The sequence below is a fragment of the Gigantopelta aegis genome, chromosome 4 (assembly GCF_016097555.1).
Source record: "Gigantopelta aegis isolate Gae_Host chromosome 4, Gae_host_genome, whole genome shotgun sequence".
NCBI classification, from domain to species: Eukaryota; Metazoa; Mollusca; class Gastropoda; order Neomphalida; family Peltospiridae; genus Gigantopelta; species Gigantopelta aegis.
In genome coordinates this window covers 117,512,639-117,532,695 of record NC_054702.1, presented here as the reverse complement: position 1 = coordinate 117,532,695, position 20,057 = coordinate 117,512,639, and the positions used below count along the sequence as shown (strand labels likewise).

Here is a 20,057-nt window from a genome sequence, read left to right as displayed (position 1 = left end):
ACTTCGGGCTCGCCATATTCCAGGGGTTTCCAATGTACTAGTCGACACACTGTCTCAGCCGTTGTCTCCACATCCGACGGAATGGATGCTCCATCCCGAAGCGTTTCGATGGGTGTGCGACAGACTTTGCACACCAAACATCGATCCTTTCGCCACACGATTCAACCATCAGCTGAGGGTTTACGTGTCTCCGGTGCCGGATCCCGAAGCTCTGGATCTCGACGCATTGGCCATCAGCTAGGAACAGATGGACGCATACGCTTTTCCTCCACCAATCCTCCTTCCAAGGGTGCTTCAGAGGTTTGTCGCCTGTTACTCATTGCTCCGATGTGGCCATCCAGGATGTGGTATCCAGATCAAATACGTCTTGCCGATCCACATCCTTTATCGCTGCCAGACTGGGATCATCTGTTGCTGCATCCCACGTCAAGACTATACCATCCACATCCGCAGTTGTTCCAACTGCACACGTGGACTTTATCTCCAACAGTTTGAGGAAGAAAGGTTTTTCTTCACAGTCTACGGCGGCCATTTTGAAAGCGCACAGATCATCTACTACTGCGGCTTACGTCAGATGGCTTTGTCTTCACCGATGGTGTGTCCGGCAAAAACTCAACCCTCAGACGATTCAAATACCTCGTCTTGCTGATTTTTTGCTGTATCTGCGGACCACTTTACGATTGAAGGGGTCTACCATCGCTGGGTACGTTTCGGTCATCGCTACTGTTCGTGATGTCACTACTGGAACGAAGTTATCGGGTATTCCTGAGATCCATAAGATGATCAAAGGGTTTCGCCGTGAAGATCAAGTACACCGGTTTCGGCCACCAAGATGGGACCTGAATCTGGTGTTACAAGCGTTATCGACCGCACCTTATGAGCCGATCGAATCCTCTTCCCTGCAAGACTTGACACGGAAGACGGTGTTTTTACTCGGTTTCGCCACGGCTGCCCGTGTTTCAGAACTCCATGCTCTTGATGTAGACTTGGTACGTTTTCACCGAGATCGGCGTGCAGTCAACTTGGGGTTACTCATGAACTTTGTTGCAAAGAATCAGTTACCAGACCAAGCGCCTCGTTCGTATGTTGTGCAGGCCCTCTCCTCTATTGTTGGTCCAGCGGACGTTGAGGACTTGGCGTTGTGCCCTGTTAGAGCCCTGCACCAGTACATCGAGAGAACCAGATCTTTTCGACAACATCGCAAAAGACTTTTCCTCTCCTGTAACCAGAGTCGGTTGAGGGATATTACCAAGAACACGGTGGCCACCTGGATCCGGTCTTCTATCCTGACCGCCTATCAGAAGGAGGGTTTACCTGCTCCATCTGCTTCTAATCCGCATGAACTCCGTGCCTTGGCTGCCACGATGTCCCTGCACTGCAGCACACCCATTCAGCACATTATCACTGGTTGTTTCTGGGCTACGGACTCCATCTTCGCCAACTATTATCTGAGGGATGTCTCCACAGAAGACGTTGAGGGGTTCCATCATCTGGGTCCGGTTGTTGCTGCACAGACTCTGTTGAATACAAGCCGTCCTCGTCGCCGTTGATGTCTGTCTGATTCTGGGCTGCATACCGAGATGTCCATCGAATCGACAGATGAGGATTGCTTAGACTTTTGTTCTTTTGCACAGTTCACGTACTGGTGCCGGAACTTTTGTCTCGATAACCTTTACCCTGCACTGCATGTGGTTATTGGTTGTTGTTATTGAACTAACAGATGTACTAGACAGAAAACACTCGGGGGTCTTGTTTTGTTCAATGTTCTGACGGATGCACCTCATTAGGTTGTCGCTACCTAACACCTGCATCCCTGGTGGCTACGACTTCCCACCTGTCAGAACCAGCATGAGATGTGGCAGCCGCTTCCTGGTCCTTGTTCTGGGAGCCGTACCTGCCACTGCTGACGGATGCCACCATTCTGGTTGTTGTTACTAACATCACCTGCATTGGTCTGTGACGGGCATCCCTAGGAGGAGGGCTTACCTAGGTTGGCCTTATTCTTCCACTAGTCAGCCTCTTTCCGGTTGGGGAGTTATCACAAGCATCTACGGATCTCGGCACCCACCACCATCTGTTGAATGCTGCCCTTGTTTGAGGACAGGTAATGGCTATAGAAATGGAGAAAACTTGGGGTGTTTTCTCTTTTATAGATACATTACCTGTCCTCAAGATTTTATCCCGCCCGGGCCTCCCCGCTTCCTGTTCTCCGTGCGATGCGCTCAGGGAAAAAGAAGGAAGTTACAGTCATGTGACTGGAACTAGAGAGCAGTATGCAGTAGAAGAATTTAGGCCATCCCATTGGCTGTTGGGATGTTCGGACCAGACCACTTGCGTGGGGGGGAGGTGCCCTTGTTTGAGGACAGGTAATGTATCTATAAAAGAGAAAACACCCCAAGTTTTCTCCATTTTTTGGTACGTACAAAATTATTTGAAGACAAAATCCAGTTTGGGCTTCTTACAAATATTAAAGGGACAGTCAACTCGGACAAGAGCCTGATGTGTTGGAAAGATGAATACCCAGACAACTAACACATCAGTATGTCACTTTAAAAAATGAAAAAGTGTAATTTTAGAGTTAATAAAAAAACGTGATTATTCCTGCTAACTGGGGGCAGCCATTTTGTTTCGTTATTATGATGTCCGGTGGTATAGCTTGGGGCGAAGTGACGTCAGCTCCGTCCAACTCCTCTATGCACAGTGTAAACAAACGTTCTAATTTACTACAAGGCGCTTCGCTTTCATCAGCCTGACTTGTAAAACAACATAAATGACTTGATAGTATAATAAACTATTTAACTAAATATATTTCAGTTTTCATCAATAGAACAAAATGGAGTTATAGTATCTTTCTCTTTGAAAAAATCCAAAGAAAAAATGCATATTATTAGGCCTATTGGTAGGGTACTTTCGAGGGAAAACGACCACTCAAGTGATAATTTCTTTTCACATTACCTGTCCTCAAAACAAGTGCACTGCCCCCCTACGGCTAGTAGTCTGGCCCGAACATCCCAACAGCCAGTGGGATGGCCTAAATTCTTCTACTGCATACTCCCTCTAGTTCTGGTAACTTCCTCCTTTTTCTCTTCACTATCGGGTTCAGACGTCTTTCTTTGGCTCTGCTTAGGAGTCAATTTTATTGTTGGATTTTGGTTTTGTATTCGCGTTTTATGGTGGAATATTTTCCTTCATTGTATTCTTTGTCTTTATTGCTTCGTTTGGCGTGTTTCACTTGGTTATTACAAGTGTTATTTCCAAAACTGTAATGTTTTGTGTGTGCCGGGTAACAATGTCTTTTTGTTTAACGGCTTTGTGCATTTTCATGGTTGTTTTTTCTTTCTATTTCACAGATAGAAATTCTTATCATGTCAGAAACTAGTTCACAACGTCTTGTGCGATCGTGTTGTTGGGTTCCTTGTAACGTCGATACGAGATGTGGAAGTTGTTCAGGACTTTCTGAGGTCGAGTTCTCTGCTTACCTGAAGGTGGTGTCAGCTAGAACTAAGAAGATTGAGACAGCGCCTTCCATCGCAGACTCGATGGCTGATGTACTTTGCTCGCTTTTGCCTTCCATGGTCCAGAAGACTATGGCTTCCATGACGGCTATTTCTAAACCGGTGGTTCCGGGGTCAGGGTCGGTTCCAGTCTCTTCAACTGGAGGGTCGGTTCCTTCGACTCTGACTGTGGTAATTCGTTACGATGAGCGTCCTGCGGCCTCCACCCATCCTTCTAAGAAGCATACGGGTTCCGGTAGACGTTCCACGGATTTGTCGGTTTGCCAATCTTTGCACCCGTCACGGGACAAGGCTACGGATTCGTCTTCGCATCGGAGCCGTGACCGTAGCCGATCTCCACAGTCTTCACGGCCTCCCACGGGCACCACGGACTATCGTTGCTGATCTTCGGCTGAAGCGGTTTCCAAAGATTCTAAGACAGGACCGTCCACGGTCCAGTTCACCTGCAGCTTCCACTACTGCCGAATGGCTTGCCTGTGCGCGAGTTATGATGGATTTCGCAGATGAGGCTCCAGCTGTTTCCGTCATAGATGATACGGATTCGGCAAACCACATGGCGATGAGGGATTTCCTGGATGCAGTCTACAACATGTTTCCATCACTTCCACATCTGCCGACGCCTTCCAAGAAGGGCCCGACACTGATGATTGCTACGGATGTTCCACCGGAAGATGTGGTGATCCATTCCCTGGCAGCCGGTACTTTGCTTTCTGAGGTGGCTACTGATTTGGACCGCACCTTTAAGGAGACTGCGTCTTTCGTGGCTTTTCCCAACTGGTCGTCTCACCTTTGATTACCGTCCAGTCGGTGCTATCGACGATGTTGCAGAAGACGATTGCTTCCATGGCTGCCGCCACGGTTCATGCAGTTTCAGGGAGGGTCCACTGCCTTGATGATTCCGGATGCGGTTCATCCTGCGGCTTTGCTTTTGCCATTTACGTTGCCTACAGCTACTGTGGAAGGGACTTCAGCGGATTCACCAGGTTAGCATTCTTCATACTCCTCTCGTGACCGATCTGAGTCGTCCTGGTCTCATCGGAGTTGCACGCAGTTGGTCTCCACGGTTTATCGTCACCGATCTTTGGCTGATATTAGCTCCAAGATGGGACTGTCCATGGTCTCGGTCTCCAGTGACTGCCATTCCTTCCGATACTCTTGCTTGTGTTCGCATTATGAGTAATTTCCACATAGTGTTCCAGCCCCATCTGTGGTTGAAGATACGGAGTCCGCAGTTCATATGCGTGATTGCCTTGCTGCTGTTATGAGATGTTACCGTCGTTTTCGCATTCTCTGGCACCTTCAACAAAATGTCTCGTTCCGATGTTCGCTACGTATATTCCACCTGAAGACAAACCCTTTTCCAGATACACCGTTGATCGTCAGTTTGCCGCTGTCGCTGTTGGGGTGGACGGACGATACCTTTACTTCACACCTGTCCTTCTGTTTGGGTTGCTTTTCCAGCTTCCGTCTAGGTTACCATATCAACTCGGTGAGTTGCGGTACACCCCACTACACAGTTTTTTACACCAGCCAGTTGTGGTACATCATTGGTTCGAAGTTACAAGCGTTCTGGGTTGGTGCTAAAGACAGAATGCTGGACCCATCAATTGTGTAGTGATTCCATGCATCAGTTTGCCTGTTGCTCGATGAAGTTACCGAGATATTCAGCAAGTCGATCACTACATCCGGTGGTGTTGCAGGTCAGTCGCTACTTCCGCTGGCTCCGGAAGTTACCCTGTTGCCATCACGCGGTTTTTTTTTTTTTACCGCGACTGTTTTATTACGGTCCATTGCGAATTATCACCCCACTGACATTCACTGTTGTTTTCGCCAGAGTTTGTCTGATGCTGAGAAGATTGTCTTTGCTGCTACCTCGCATCGGGTGGTGTGCCGGTCGTGGATACTAACCATTTGATGTTTGCGTTGCTTCACATCCATGTATATCGGGAATATAGCGTAGCGGGCAGCTATGCTGTCTGTGGCTCTTGACTGTTTCACAGGATCACTGGTCCGATGTCCCAGTTCCTGCTTCACTGCACTGCTGTTTCATTTAGTGCCATTGCAAGATGCCTTCATTATGCAGTTTCTCCAGCATCTCAATTGGAATTTGGGCCTGGTTCAGGTTCAACTTGACCAATGGACGAAGATTCAGTCCATGGTTTTCAGAGCCGTAACCGCTTTGATGTCCATTCACGATTGATACAGTCTCTTGGGTCTCCTCACGTCGGCTCAAGATTTGCCACATAAGGGTTGCCTTCAGTTTCGTTGGGTCCAGATGTTCCTGAATCCGTTGGTTTGTGGCAACAACTCAGTCTTGATAATCAGTCTTCCAGATGACCTCCGGTCAACCCTTCAATAGTGGTTCCTTCGGTTGAATGTTTTAGATGGAGTTGCTTTGTGGTCATTCCAAGCGTCCCATCATCTGTTCGTTAATGCGTGTCTAGACGATTGGGGAGCCTATCTCAGCCACCAGACTATATCAGGGCTGTGACCTCCAGAAGAAACCGGTATTCACATCAACCTGTTAGAACTGTTGGCTGTCTACATTGCACATTTCAGCAGTTCCATTGTCGTCTTCTCTTGATCGCTCCAATGTGGCCAGCGAGAATGTGGTTTCCAGACCTCATCAGGCTCGCCAACCCACATCCTCTACCTGTACCAGATTGGGATCATCTGCTGTGGCATCCCACATCAAGGTTACACCATCCGCATCCTCGCTTGTTCCGGTTACATGCGTGGACATTATCACCAAGGGCTTGAACAAAGGGGTTTTCTTCCAAGATTTCTGCGGCTATTTTGAAGGCTCATCGCTTGTCTACTACTGCTGCATATAATGTCCAATGGCTGTGTTTCCACCGATGGTGCATCCGGCAGAAACTCCGACCTCAGAGTATTCCGATGCCTCGTCTTGCAGACTTCCTGCTGTATCTTCGTACGTCTCTGAAGCTCAAAGGGTCGACCATTGTAGGGTACGTGTCTGTGATTGCTACAGTTCGTGATCCAGCCACTACTAGAAGCTGTCTACCATCTTTGTTCCACCGAAGTGGGATTTGAATCTGGTCTTGCGGTCCTTGATGTTGGCACCATATGAGCCTCTAGAAGAGTCATCCTTGGAAGCGTTAACACGGAAGACTGTCTTCTTCCTGGGTTTTGCTATAGCTGCACAGGTTTCCGAGCTTCATTCCTTAGATGTGGACCTGGTCCGGTTTCACCGTGAGCGCAGTTCTGTTACCTTGTGGCTCCTTATGAACTTCGTGGCCAAACGTGGTTCAAGCCTTGTCATCCATTGTGGGTCCGGACGATGTGGAAGATTTATCCTTGTGTCCGGTGAGAGCTTTTCATCACTACATAGAGAGGACTTGCTCATTTCGTCAACGACGTTCAAGATTGTTCCTCTCCTGTCACCAAAGTCACCTGAAAGACATTACCAAGAATACTGTCTCCACTTGATCTGGTCTACAATCCTGTCTGCATACCAGAAGGAAGGTTTGCCTGCACCTTCAGCTTCCAATCTGCATGAATTGTGTGCACTGGCCGCCACCATGTCCTTGCACTGTAATACACCCATTCAGCACATACTTACTGGTTGTTTTGGGACGATGGACTACATCTTCGCTAATTACTACTTGTGGGATGTCTCTACCAAAGATGTTGAGGGCTTCCATCGTCTAGGACCTGTGGTGGCTGCACAGACTAGCCGTCCTCATCATCTTTCAGTTGCTGTTGACTTCTAGACTGCACACCGAGATGTCTATCAAATCGACAGGTGAAGACTTGCTAAGACTTTTGTTCTTTGCACTTTTAACATGCACTGATGCTGGAACTTTTGTCTAGATAACATTTTCCTTGCACTGCAGTCAGCCATATGTTTCCTAACTGTACTAACATTTCTCTGGTGTACTGGACAGAAAACACTCAGGAGATTGTTCAGTTCAGTGTTCTGAAGTAGGAACCCATACTATGTTGTTGCTTGTTTTTACTAACATTCCAATACATTGGAAGGTTACCTAATACCTGCATCCCTTATCAGAACTTGCGTGATGTGGCTTATCGACTCCTGTTCCTTGTGTTTTTAGGAGTCGTCCTTGCCACTTCTGACGGATGCCGCCTTTTCTGGTTGTTGTTAGTAACATCACCTGCATGGGTTTGTGACGGGCATCCCTAGGAGTGCTTACCATGGTTTGCCTAATTCTTCCACTTGTCAGACTCCATCCAGTCTTGGGGAGATAACAGGTGCATCTGCGGATCTCATTACCCACCGCCATCTGTTGAATACTGCACTTGTTGAGGACAGGTAATGTTGAAAAGAAATGGAGAAAACTTGGGAGGGTTTTCTCTTTTATAGATACATTACCTGTCCTCAAGGATTTATTCCTGCCCAAGCTTCCCCACCTCCTGTTCTCCGTTGATGCGCTCATGGAAAAAGAAGGAAGTTGAAGTCACATGACCGGAACTACAGGGAGCATACATTGAAGAATTTTAGGCCATCCCATTGGCTGTTGGAATGTTCGGACCAGACCACTTGCATGGGGGGTAGGTGCACTTGTTGAGGACAGGTAATGTATCTATAAAAGAGAAAACACTCAAGTTTACTCCAATCACAGGTGTCAGAAGATGCCACCAAAAGGGTGGAGGGACTTTTTTTTATATTATTTCGCCATTCAGATGGGGATGCATATTTATTTTAGGTTAGAGGTAGGCAGTGAAGCACACGCTTCTGACAATATTAAGCGAAATCATCCAGCTGCAAAGCAGTTTCAAATTTGAACTCTTGTATATTAATTTTGAAAACTCCCTGAAACTCGAATTTCCTCGTCCCCTTCAAGATCGAGTTATCGAAGTTTGACTGTATATAATATAGTCGTTCTGTATTATTTGTTTTTCAAAAACACTATAAAAAAATTTTTCTCTCTAACATATGGTACATGGGTTCATTGACCGAAGACCACACCCCTAAGAAGGTTGGACAGATTGTGACAGTTTGAGAACTATTCAAGAGGGTGTGGCTTTCGTGATGTCACATATTTCATCACCTTGCATCATCTCCTACTGCACAGTTTGGTGGCCATCTTGGATGATGCAATAGTGTAATTGATATCCACGTCCTTCCTTCAATACACACATCTAAATACATACAAACATATGTTATATTTATTCATCCATCCATCCCTCACTTCTTCCATCTGCCAGTACATCTGTCCATACAGATACAAATTACTAGTATATGTTAGGATACCTATTTATGTTTTATTTATTTATCTATCCATACATTCATGCATCTTTTATATTTAAAAAAAATAAAATTGGTGATATTTAAAACTTGTTTATTTAACAGGTATGTTGAAAATCCTAAGGAACTGTTGGACCGTTGATGAGCTGGAAACGTTATTAGATGTTTTGGGTATCAAGAACCATGAGTTTGCACCTGTTCTTCGCTTGGAAGTGTTTTATAGAGAACTTTCATCTCAAGGTATATTATTGTTATTTTTTGTGTGTACTTAACATCTTTAATTATTTTATTTGAATTGGTGTGATATATGATTTGTTATGGATGTAGCATTTAACATGTAATATTTATGAAAATACACCTAACTGTCATGTTAAATGTGACTTATATTTATAAAATATAGAAATGAGTTGCTAAAATAGAATTATATTGTTTTAGAACTGTTAGATGAAGCAGAAGTGACATTTATGACAGCGTCACAAATGGTCGCGTTCCTGGTCACCAATTGTCTCTAGTCCCTAGGGCTGCTGGAATGATACGATGCTGTCTACAGTATGAGCAGTTGGCATTACAGGTGCTGGGCGCCTACAGCCCAGGTAAGGACAAATATGATATAATCTTGTTTAGCTTACATTATTGAGAGAAACGTTTATAGAGTTTTGAAAAATATAATAAATCAACTGAGTTACCAGTAAAGTGTAATGTAAATACACAAACGAAATTCATAAATTATCCATTAGGCGTATCATAAAATATTGTTTGTTTCCGGTTACCCGACCAACCCTAATATGAACCTGCCGACCCTAAAACTTTTTTTGTATATCCAAAAATGTTTTTTTTAATATAACAACGATTTCCACGAAAACATTCCAAAACTATCACAAGCACTAATTTGGTGTCATTTAGGGGATAACCCTACTGTTTTTTCCGATTTGCGGACGTATATCGGTGGTTTTGCTCTCGCAAATTTAGTTTTATTGGTGACCCGTTAGCCACGAAATGTTTTTTTCTAACAGTTGATTGGTGGAGTTACTTCCCTTCAAATTGAAGTTCGGTAACTTTCGTGAGATATCGGGCGAAGAGTTGGAAAATTTTTTCACGAATATATGCGATCTTTTCCGATTTACTCCGTAACGAGGTGTTCCGATTAATAATAATAATAATAATAATGATAACTATATTTAATGATTTACTCCAGCGACAAACTGGCCTTGTAGAAATTTAGTGACCTTCTGATAAACTAGGGGAGGGAATGTTTACCGATACTGATGGAGTTTACTGCCAAATCAAATGATTAAATATGTCAGTAAGATCTTGATGCGTTTCGTTATTTTTTGTAAGTGGTCACTGGGAACTTTGTGAGTAGTATTAGGGCCTGCCGGGAGTCATGACCTACTTTCCGTGACCTTGACCTACTTTCTGTGACCTTGATGACATCACGTGACCTCGTCCTACTGGCCCTGACCTACTTAGACCGGCCCATGACCTACTTAGACCGGCCCCTGACCTACTTAGTCTAGTCCTGACCTATTTAGCCCGGCCCCGATCCGTCGTATTTAGCAACGCCCGTGCTATCCTGTCTGTGGGAAGTGTAGGATCCCTTGCTACTAATGGGAAACTGTAGCGGGTTTCCTCTCTAAAACTGTCCAAAAGTATGTTTCACATCCAATAGTCAATGATTCATAAATCGAGGTGCTCTAGTGGTGTCGTTAACCTACCACTTCTAAGGACTCAGCCCGACGCGAGGTAGTGTGTTTAATTTTAGCGCACTGAATGATGAATGGTTATCACTGTTTACATCCGGGAAGCGGTGGTATCTTGTGTTGGCAGTCTCTAAATAAAATACTCTTCGGAACTAGAAGTTACATTCTTAAAGACGTGAAATAAGAAATGATTTAAATAGGTGTAAAATAGAATTGTCGTTCTACGCTATTTGATAGCGCATTCACAAGATTATTATTAACTAACCTATTTCGTCACTTTATTCCGCGCTTCGCCGCTCACACATATAACGGTTTAAATGACAGGTTTTGTTAACATGCGTTTAGTAGTCAAGTGCGAACGACTTCGCGTCCAGCGCTGAGGGTACGTCGTTCGTATCTAATGTGGGGAAATTCTAAAACTGTCCAAAAGTATGTTTCACATCCAATAGTCAATGATTCATAAATCGAGGTGCTCTAGTGGTGTCGTTAACCTACCACTTCTAAGGACTCGGCCCGACGCGAGGTAGTGTGTTTAATTTTAGCGCACTGAATGATGAATGGTTATCACTGTTTACATCCGGGAAGCGGTGGTATCCTACTTTATTGTTGGTGGCAATACTGAACTAGAAGTTACATTCTTAAAGACGTGAAATAAGAAATGATTTAAATGGTGTAAAATAGAATTCTCGTTCTACGCTATCTGATAGCGCATTCACAAGATTATTATGAACTGACCTATTTCGTCACTTCATTCCGCACTTCGCCGCTCGCACATATAATGGTTTAAATGACATATTTTGTTGATGTCTCGGTAGCTGAGTCGTTAGCGTAGTCGACTTTAGCGTGAAAGGTACGTCGTTCGTATCTCATGTAGGGAAATTATATTTTTCTATTATTTTTAAAACAAAATAATAATTTATAGTTTGTTTTTATTTTACTTATTTATTTATTTGTTTATTTATTTATTATGTTACGATATTTTTTCAAGCATCCTCTAATAACCCTGTGGGGACGGGACGTAGCTCAGTGTTCCCTTGATGTGGGTCGGTCTGGTATATATCCAGCCAATGCTCCACAACTGGACAATGGTATGTACTATCCTGTCTGTGGGATGGTGTAGGATCCCTTGCTGCTAATCGGAAGAGTAGCCCATGCAGTGGCGACAGCGGGTTTTCTCAATCAATATCTGTGTGGTCCTTAACCATATGTCCGACGCCATATAACCGTAAATACAATGTGTTGAGTGCGTCGTTAAATAAAACATTTCTTTCTTTCTTGTATAACCATAAATAAAATATGTTGAGTAAATAAAACATTTCCTTCCTCGTAAAATAAAGATTAATTGAACACAAATATTTTATTTTGTTTTAGCCATAGGAAAAGAAAGACATATTTGTCTCGAAGAAAGGAATGTTTGTTAAGAAGAAAGGCATATGTGTTAAGGAGAAGAAAGGAATATTTGTTAAGGAGAAGAAAGGAATATTTGTTAAGGAGAAGAAAGGAATGTGTGTGTGTATGTGTGTGTGAAAGATCCCCAGCCCATTGCTTTGAAGAAAGAACGTGTGACTGCAACTGAACGCTCCGACCTAAACTATGATCTTTTAGCTGCATTTTAAGCACAAGTATTTCCATAGAGTACAAGCCTTTTTACAGGGCTTTTTAATTACCAAATGGGTAAATACAGTGGTCGATCTAGGATCGATCCCCGTCGGTGGCCCATTAAGCTATAGCCAACTAGTGTATTATGTCTGGTATATCAAAGATCGTGGTATGTTCTGTCTTGTACACACAGCTCTTGCTACTATAAAGTAGCGGTAGTAATATCCAATCACAAATCTAGTCATAGAGTAAAAAACAAAAAACAAACGCAATGTTTTGGTTTTTCATTTATTTCTAAATTACAAATCACTGACACATATATAAAATGGACACACACTGGGTTACATCGAGAGGCCTTAAGGGCGACATGTGAATAATATGAGTGTTCATTTCTCTTCATCATCGTCGTCCTCCTCATCGTCGGTATCGTCGTCGTCTTGTTCATCCAAATATTCGCCGATCCATGAACGATACTGATTTAATTTAGAACGAATCTGTGGTCTCACATCTTTGTCTGGATTCACAAACTGTAAAAATTTTCTGGTGTTCGGACCTTTGTCAAAGTAATGCATATAGGTCAGAAAGCGAGAGTACGTGTCTTTAAATAACTTCCATTGCAATGTCTTAATGTTTCTTTCAATGGCATCTTGGGACATGTTTTTTTCTTCGTAGCGTTTCCTCTTGCTTTCGATATAGTCATGATTGATGTCGAATTCACGTTCCACCATGAGACGAATGCCTTCGTTTTCCAGGTCGGGCGACGGCTCTTCTTTTTTTTCATTTCCCTCTTCGCACGTTTTCACGTGTCGCTGCAAGTAGCTTCCTTCCGTCTTTAAAGACCAGACCACACGTATCGCAAGACTGCATCCTCTTGACTTTTTTCAGATAGGGTTCTACCTCATCATCTTCTTCGTCGTCACTTTTGTAGGCGGGTATGCCTGGTAGTTTTCTCTTGAATGTGTTTCTTTGCATGATTTGCATGTAGAGCTCTTTCTTCGTCGGTGGCTGCAATTCTTCTGAGACATTCGCCGTTACGTTCGTGCTTTTATACCATTCGGACGGCCCCGTCTCTAAACCATTAGGCCGAAGATGCCAATGTTCGGGCGTGGTCGGTTTCAAGTCCACCAAGAGATATCCGTAGGGCCTATGGGTAGCTTCCTCAAACCGCTGCATGAAATGACGAGTATTTCCAGGATACATCTGCTGTGCCAAGGTTAGGACTTGCTGCTTGTCGATGGGGTTGTTAAACAGTGTCAGGTAATGACAGTTTCTTCTCTGTGTCGGGTCCTTGCTGTGATACAAGTTCTGGTTGATGGCAATCACAGAGAGGTTTCTGTGGTGACTTCCTTCCGTGAACAGGTCGGTGATGCGAGGGTCTTTTCCAGCTGTAGACATCAAGTCGTCCAACACGATGAGATTTCTGACTCTGGGATCCAAATAACGATCCTTTTCCAAATTATCGGGTATGCCTTGAACAAATTTCACTCGAGCAACCATTTTGATCGTATCATAGAGGGGTTGCCATCGTTTGTAGAGCCAGATGATGCGCTGGGGAGGCGGGTGGATTTTACCATCCCTTAGCAGTTTGTACAACAAAACTGTCTTTCCACACGACGTGGGTCCCGACACGATCATGGTGAATGGATGTAACAATCTTAGGGGCTGCTGCTGCTGCTGCTGCTGCTGCTGCTGCGGTGGTGGTGGTGGTGGTGGTGGCTGCTGCTGTGGTGGTGGCTGCTGCTGCTGCTGTGGTGGTGGTGGTGGTGGCTGCTGCTGTGGTGGTGGTGGTGGTGGTGGCTGCTGCTGTGGTGGTGGTGGTGGTGGTGGTGGTAGACCTTTAGCATGTTTTTGTTGAAAATGTCTTAACATGGCGTCTCTCCTCGAGAATGTCAAACCACATTCTGAACATGTGCTCTGCATGACGACTCTAAATGAAATGACGATATCTAACCCCCATAGTTCCTTTTATAGCTTATTTAGAAATGCTTCTGCAGTTTCGGGGCTTTCCAACCCGTACCACTTTGTTGTTGTTGTTGTTGTTTCCGTTTCAGATCGGCTTTGGCTTACTCTACCACTTGTTGTGTTGGGGAGACCATGACGACTTTGGGTGTCGGGGACTTGTTCTGTTCCTCTTTTTCTTTTTCCCACGTGGGATCGTAGAGTTCTAGACATCGATCCACACTGTACATGATCTGACTTTTCCCACCACGTTGCACTGGAAAATGAGGTTGAAGTTTACCTTCTGCCTGCAGTTTATAGAAACGGGTCCACTTATCCACGTCGGGTACATATAACTTGTATTGGTCTGACATGTTGCTCCTCTGAAAGTTTTACCTCAAATGACGAGTTTTCCAAAACTATTTTACTTATATACCTTACGACGCATAAAGATATGGTACAGGAATGTTTGAATGTGTGTGATACGTATGACCAGTGTCCCTCCTCCCAAGCACAAATCTCATCGTGCGAGCTCCCAGAAATAATCGTTACCAAAATATTACCCTTTACCAGTGTTACTACCATAGGGACACGTCCAGAGACACACTCATGGACCCAGGACATAAATAAGAAAGCAAAACCTGTTATTCACGGTTTTATTCACAACATACAACATGAAAACATAGCACACAAGTGTCTAAAACATTTAATGTCTGAACAGGTTGTTCACATAAGGACATCTTGGAGAGAGTCTGTAATGTTCCATCACTGGGTCGTCTGTTTTCTTCCATCGGTAGACGCGAAGTCCGCAACAGTAACGTGATGGCATCGTGGTCTCCCATGTAGTAGAAACCGGCCTTGGCAAGTTCTTTTGGTTTTTGACGTAATTGTATGGGCCACCGAGCATACGTCAGCATCCGGGCATAGAAATGTCTCATTTCGGGACGATGACAGAACACGTAACGTCTCGAATAGCAATCTTCCTCATCCCAGACAGCATCTGTTTCACAGGCAGCATCCGTCTGATCTGTGGGTTCATCCACGAGTTCGCCATCTTCAATTCTATCCCCAATTTTGCGTGTAGCATCCGCTTGATCCACACAATGAGTACTCTTCTTCTCATCTTGTTTGCTAGTCACACATTTGATTGTATGTCTTTCTGAACATTTGCAGACCAAGACGTCGTCCTCGTCGCTACTGTTGCTACTAAGACTGATTGAATATCCCGATGCCATCTTCTTCGTTCCAGATAGAGTGCAACAAGCCACAAGAATGTCAGAATCATAAAACACGTCTGTTCTCTAGTAAAACGAACGTATATCTGGTCGTTTTCGGCGAGCGAATGACAATGAAACCGTATCTAGCCTTTTTATACTCTTTCGTGCCACTCTAAGTAGGTCAGGGGCCGGTGTAAGTAGGTCAGGGTCGGGTCAGTAGGACGTTCCACACGGTACAGTAGTCCGTGTCGTCATCAAGGCCAGTCTAAGTAGGTCAGGGCCAGTAGGACGAGGTCACGTGACGTCATCAAGGTCACGGAAAGTAGGTCACGGTCACGGAAAGTAGGTCATGACTCCCGGCAGGCCCTAATACTACTTTTGCGGGTTTCCTCTAAAAACAGTGTTAGAATGACCATGTGTTTGACGTCCAATAGCCGAAGATATTAAAGATAAAAATCAATATGCTCTAGTGGCGTCATTAAATAAAACAAACTTTACTTTTCAACATTCGTTTGAGCATCCTGAGCATTTGTACTGCATTTCTATTCATTGGACCAATTGATTGCTTCAAACCAAGTGTGTACTTTAATACTGGATGCATACAGAATAAAACTAACATTGCAAATTATAAAATTGGTAAGTCTACCATTTCTTAGATACACTAGGAAAGATAATATTCATAAAAAAATTTTTAAATGTTATTGTTGGACAGATAAATATAGAACCCTTCTTTTCAGTTTTCATTAAAAGAAATTGTTACAACTTATTTACTGGTTTCTATCCAATTAAGGTTCAACCAAGTCTGTCCTGGACCAGTACAGAAGTTAAGTGTTAGTATGAGAGTAAACCTTCTGCCTATTATTAAACAGCAAGGAGTCTTTTGTATGTACTCTCCCACAGATAGGTTAGCACCATGTTGCCCTCAAACTCAAAATGCCTTGCCTTTTATAAATTTATAAGTTGCCCATGTAAAAAAAAAAGCCTTTAAACACACCTATGTGGATAGTACTACATATTTCCTTTTTTAAATTAAGATTTAAGTTATGAAATAGATATAGAAAATAAAATTGCCATAAGGTTTTTGTCCTTTTGAAAAATGTATAATGGAAAAAAAAGCCCTTATATTTAAGACTGCACATAAAATATGCCCCCAAAACGTCACTTTACCATGCCTTACTTCATTTCTAGGGAAAACACTGATGAATGGTATTGTTGGTTTGCATAATGCATTTCTATACATGCAGAGGCTATTTTGGATACCGGTAGTCAACACCTTTATTTAATATCCATAAATAAAATTATTTTCCAAAATAAAATGTTTTTCCTACCTACCTACCCTATAATTTTCCAGCATGTAATAGGAAACAAGTAAAAAAAAAATTCCGGCCTTATGTGTATATTCAACCATTGTTTTTGACAGAGCCTGAAATTGATCCTTGGGATGATGGCGGCCTTAACGACAGACAGCTGTTGAAGGCCGTTCGAAACCTGGAAGCGATACTCCGAACAGGTAATTATATAAACTATATAAGATGTTAGGTATAGTAGTGTGTGTAAGGGGTATTGTATGTTTAAACTGAATACATCCATTTAAGAGTGTTTTAAATAAATACAATGATAAAATATAAATGTATTTGAATAAAATTGAATGTGTTTGTTTTTCTTTTTACAGATGCCATGAAGGGGTAATCTTAAATAGTCATTGGAATAAAAAATAATTTTTTGGTTGTTTCAGATGTCATGCAAGGTGGTGGCGGAGGAGATGGCGGTGGTAGGGGCGGAGATCAGCCGGCGTCGTCTGGGCATGCATCAAACAGTCAAGAGCCGAGTACGTCGACAGCCAATCAGGAGTCGTTCTCATCTCCAGCCAGTCAAGACACAACACCCACATATGACCCATCAATCTCTCAGGCTCCATGAGTTGTTCGAAATTTGTATATGTTCAATTCGCTTTCTGCACAGGGGACACCATGTATTATTTATTAATGCCGATGATGCCATCGATAAAAAAACAGTCCATTAGAAACAAAGATGATTTATGTATGGCACATGCATTGGTCATTTGTTTTTGCAATAATCATCAAGTTTCTGATAAACAGTGGGTGGGTGGCTGTCATGAAAACTAATCCCCCCACCCGAGAGAAGCTCTTTATTAAAATTTGTTTTCAATGAAAAAATCTCAAAAACTATATATGAAGACATACAAAAGAATTCCTTCTATCAGAAATCTCTCGCCCTTTTGATATTGGAACGCTCCCGTATATACCATGCCGCCACCGGGGCCCTTTTCATTCAAGACATTCCATGCATTGAGCGCACATTACAAGTAATGATTGTCTTCATTTCAGCAGCGTGTTGTAATCAGATTATATATAAAGGTGCTGTTGGGCTTCCAGACGTATTTGAAGGCATATGATCATGCTCAAGAACATGTATGTGCTTTTTCTTGTGCAGTGTGTGGATCGAATGAGTGCTCGTTTGCAGGCGCTCAGGAATGTGCAGATTGTCACATGCTGTATCGTTCCGAGGCCTGTTTTGTATGTCACAAAGCGACAAAGGAAGCAAAACACATTTTCCTAATCCTCAGTCCAGGTGTCAGAAATGTTTGCTTTGTCCCAACTGGGCAGTGGTTACCAATGGACGACTTGTCCATTTCCAAGAAAGTATTTCTATCCCAACAACATGGCCCAAGTCCCCAGCCATGGCTACACATATTCTGATCAGTATAGCAAGGCATCCATCATTTGGTTCAAGTGTTGGGATCCTGTGGAGAAACACTGTTATGAATTTCATTGTTTGCTACACGGTTGTGAGACCTTCTACCCAAAGCGCCGTAACAGTGTATACCTTCCACATACCAAGCAAACAGCAAATGAGTTGTTTGCTCTGACTCAAAAGAAAAAAACCCTTCCTAGAATCTTTGTGGTATACCTATGAGGAAATGTACCACAAGTACGTGGAACTGCAGAAAAACTTCACAGAGTTTAAAGAGTTTGTCGCCAACTGCGATATAGAGGCAGATCACTTGAAGCCTCGGGGCCATCAATGGACAATATATCAATACGTTACTGAAAATCAAACAGGAACCCAGTGACTGGCCGGGATGGTGCCAGAATGATTCAGACAGACAACGGTATTTGGAGACCTATCTCAAACATGAAAGGGATTCAGTTAGACTTAGAATCTATCAAAAAATAATCCAGGTCTTCGATCTGTAGCCAAACTCATGCTCAATTCTCTCTGGGGCAAGATGGGTGAAAATCTGGACGAGGTCTCATTCAGAGTTTCATCATGAAAACGATCCCTCATTTTACAACACCTTCACAGACTGTACAAAAGAGGTCACCAATTATTTTCATCTTTTTAGAATGGAAACACAAAGAGGCTTTCAAACTGGAAGACTGCAAGACAAACGTCTTTTGGGGTTGTTTTACCACCTGTTTGGCTCGACTTAAGTTGTATAGACTCATAAACATGCTCCAAGAAAGGGTCGTGTATTTTGACACAGACAGTGTCGTGAATGTCAGTCGGATTCATCTTGGAGAACCCGAACCACCTTTGGGTGATATGGTGGGTGAATTGACCAATCAGTTCTCCCACAGACTACATCAAAACCTTTGTGTTGGCAGGGCCCAAGAACTATGGATACCAAATCTTGGACGGGGAGAATGTATGTACGGTCAGGTTCACTCTAAATTTCACAGTCAGTTGATCAACTTCGATAGCGTTCGAGACTTGGTGTTGGGCTTGAGTGACAGCACTGGTATGGGGATCATAAATCCCTCGAAAATTAGTAGTCATAAATTAAAATGTATATTATACAAAGTGTTAGAGAAAAAACAATATAGAATGGTGTACACAAAGCGTGTCATTTTAGGCAGTGTTGACACTACCTTTTGGTCATTTGGATATCCATCTCGAAAACAAAAAACCCTATTCATAATGTACTGCCACGCGATGTACCGTGTATGTTTACGTTGTTTCAATAGATTTATAAAGGGCTTGTTTCTTTATGGTTTCTCAATGAAGAGAACACCTTGTATTACCTGTTTGAAAATGTATATTTGAATTGTCTCATAGCTTGTTTCTCCTTTGGAAAATATATATTTGAAGTGTAAATATTGGTACATTGTGCAAATGTGTGATGTGAATAATGGAGATTCATACAATTTGATTTTATATTTGTATAAATAAAAAAATGTTGACATTTGTTTGTCTTTGTTTAATTTTTTTACGCTGAAAAGGAGAAGCCTCTTTTTTAAGAGCACATCTCCTTTTTGTTTAGTATGTCCCTGCGACGTTTGATAGCTACATTAAGGCTGTGACTGTCGCCAGGACTTGGCTTGGGATGTGAATGTCCCTGGGACTTTTGATAGATACGTCTGTATTTGAAAGGGGGGGGGGGGCGGTTGTCATGTGACCCGGGACTTTTTTTTTTTTTTTTGTGAGATGTTACTGTCCTCGGGACATTTGATAGATACATCTGTATTTGAAGGGGTAGCTTTCGCATGTCACCGGAACTTTTCCATCGGTGAATTGCTATTGGAACATGTGAAGGGTACTAATGACAGGTCATTTAGTCAAAGAACTTCAGTCACAATGGACGTGTCATGGGTCGGGTGCTAAAGGATTGTCCTATTCCAGGATGTTTTAGAAAGTAGCTTTCTAAGTTATAAATCATCTGTTTAATGTGCACATTATGATAAAAGCTGATAGAAAAACTTGGTTGAATGGGGTGAAAACTATGAACCCTTAACCGCACTGTATCATTAGGAGGGTTGGGAATGAAACGTCTCAAGAATATAGCCTTACCGGCGTCGTGGTTAGGCCATCGGTCTACAGGCTGGTAGGTACTGGG

At 43.1% G+C, this 20,057-nt stretch overlaps 1 protein-coding gene across 3 annotated transcripts in view; it reads left to right on the top strand.

Annotated features, from left to right (window-relative positions):
* Positions 1–19,408, top strand: part of LOC121371895 (recQ-mediated genome instability protein 1-like) — a 65,576-nt gene extending 46,168 nt beyond the window's left edge. For all 3 annotated transcript variants that reach the window (XM_041498120.1, XM_041498121.1, XM_041498122.1), the window contains exons 16-19: positions 8,851–8,985; positions 9,181–9,338; positions 16,620–16,709; positions 16,935–19,408. The gene's annotated coding sequence lies outside the window, so the exon portion shown is untranslated. The remainder of the gene's footprint in view (positions 1–8,850; positions 8,986–9,180; positions 9,339–16,619; positions 16,710–16,934) is intronic.
* Positions 19,409–20,057: the final 649 nt, after the last annotated feature.